General features: G+C 60.6%; 1 pseudogene; it reads right to left on the bottom strand.

Annotated features, from left to right (window-relative positions):
• The window catches only part of LOC124181835, a 7,680-nt pseudogene that overhangs the window by 2,652 nt on the left and 2,528 nt on the right, over nt 1-2,500 (bottom strand).

Here is a 2,500-nt window from a genome sequence, read left to right on the forward strand (position 1 = left end):
ATAACGATTCGACGACGGTCTTGACCCTCTTCGCCTTGCCGGCGGGCACCAAAGACAGAGCTGTGCATTTGGATGCGTTGAGTGTCAGCCCCATGCTCGCTGCCGTCTCCTCAACCTTCAAAAGTGCCCTCTGCATCCCCCATTTGGATGCGGTTATGATGGTCAGGTCGTCCGCGAAGGCGAGACATGAAACCCGCTCGCCATCAAGGTTGAACCCGACCTCAGAGGGCACGACCGCAAGGATTTTATTTGCGATCAGGTTGAAGAGAATCGGTGAGAGGGGATCTCCCTGCCGGACTCCGCGCCGGACAGGTACCGGTTGGGACATCCTTCTGTCCGCCGCCAGCCTGGTGGTAGCACCTTTATACAGCTCGACCACATAGCTTACCAGACCAGCTGGTAGGCCGAGCTGTCCGACGATCGTCGCGAGCGCAGCGTGGCTCACCGTGTCGAATGCCTTAGCAACATCGAGGGTGGCCACGTGCAACTCGCGTCGCAGCGTGCGGGCCGTCCATAAGATGGAATCTAGGACGGCCGTGTTCTCGGCCGTACCATCGGCCGCGATGAAGGCACGCTGCCGATCGTCGGTTAGGTTGGCTGATCTAAGGCGGACAGCGAGGATGCGGTGTAGTTGACGAACCACTACCGAGCCGATCGAAATCGGTCGGTAGTCCCCAGGGTTCTCCGGTACCTTTTTCTTCGGGATGAAGATTGTCCGGCTCTGCAGGAGTTGTCTAGGAAATCCCCCCCTGAGCATGACGATATTATAGAGGAGCGCGCGGATGGATGACGACACCGCGCGTCACTGCCTCGCCGTGACCATGTCTGGACCGGGTGATGACGACACGGGGACCCTGATGACATCAATCTCCTCAGCGGAGATTGGGTCCCACGTGTAACGTAGCTCGGGTTTCTCAGGCGGGATCCTGGAAGGGCCTGGGTAATCCCTTGAGGGGTGCCCCAACAGTGGGCCCCAGTGCGCGACCAACTGATCCAGTGTATGGTTGGTCGAACTGGGACCCCCTTCCAGGATCTCCCGAGCCACGTGACGTCTATTGTTTTTCCACCCGGTCTGGACTCTGGCATATTCTCGGCGGCGCAGTGTCCTCCTCGACGGCGGCTTTTCGTTCCTCTGGCGGATTGGGTTCGCGGCCGGCTCGCGGCGCCTAGATCCAGCTGCAGCGGCTGCAGGGGGAAATACCCTGCCTAACCATTCAATTATGGCGGCGTCAGTATTTCCCCCATTCAGAGCATCATCAGCGATGTCGGCCAGCTCGTTGGCACGATGATGCTCCTCTTGCCGGGCTATCTCGATTAGACGACGTATAGCTCCGGCAAGGTCCTGCCCCCAAGGAGTAGCGGGAGCAGGTGCCGCTGGGGTGGGTGGTGGTACCCTTGCTGGATCTGCGGAGGGAGAGCGTTGACGCGGTGATGGCATGGAGCGGCTCCTTCGTCCCCGTAATCTGGCAGGGGACCCAGGGGGCGTATGGGCAGCCTCAAGGTCTCGTCGGGCTGCCTCAACCATTGTCCGGTAGTCCGGCCGGCGCCGGACTCCTTTAATTGCCTCCTGGGTCCTACCGGGGACCAGAGCGAGGAGGTGGAGGTTCATGAACCTCACTCCCCGCTCGGCGGCCTGAGCCTCCTCCCGTGCCATCATCCGCAGTTCCTCATCCCTCCACCTTAGCTTGGCGCCGGGCAGTTCGATGGCCGCGTTAGCTTCCACAGGGTGTCGTATCCTGCGGTGAACTCCAAGCCCTCGCTTCGTGGCGAAGTCCTGCTCGCAGTCACCGCAGGCATACCGCTCGGGTGCTGGTTCAGGGTCAAAAGGGTGCGGTTCATTATCAGGGGCTGGGGTGGGGTCGTCCACTACCCCCACAGCCACCTCCGGGGGATCGGCTAACTCCCCCCGGGTACTTGTTTCAGCAGGCCCGCCGGGCTGAGGCACTCGGCGGGTTCTGCTTTTATTTATTTTTCTTTGCGGGCCTGCTGAAAGTTAGTGGGGAGGGCTGGGAACCCCCCCCACCCTTGAGCCCCCGCCGTTTATCGGCCGCCCGCCAGTGGCCGGTCGGTGGGCACGTGACGACTCCCCGAGGGGAGCCGCCTTTGAGCGGCCGACAGCCAACCGTCGTTAGCTAGATGCGGGTTATAAGTACCCGCACCCATTGCCCGACTCTCACCACGAGGAGGTGACGGTTGGCACATGTGTGTTGCAGCTAGGACGTCGCGAGCACTCTACCACCGCTCCGACACCCAGCCACAACCCACTTAAGAGAGTCATAAGCCTTAAGAGAGTCATAGTTACTCCCGCCGTTTACCCGCGCTTGCTTGAATTTCTTCACGTTGACATTCAGAGCACTGGGCAGAAATCACATTGCGTCAACACCCGCTAGGGCCATCGCAATGCTTTGTTTTAATTAGACAGTCGGATTCCCCCAGTCCGTGCCAGTTCTGAGCTGACCGTTGAATGGCGGCCGAAGAGGACGACGGCAACGGCGAACCG

The sequence above is a fragment of the Neodiprion fabricii genome, chromosome 4, assembly GCF_021155785.1.
Source record: "Neodiprion fabricii isolate iyNeoFabr1 chromosome 4, iyNeoFabr1.1, whole genome shotgun sequence".
Classification (NCBI taxonomy): Eukaryota; Metazoa; Arthropoda; class Insecta; order Hymenoptera; family Diprionidae; genus Neodiprion; species Neodiprion fabricii.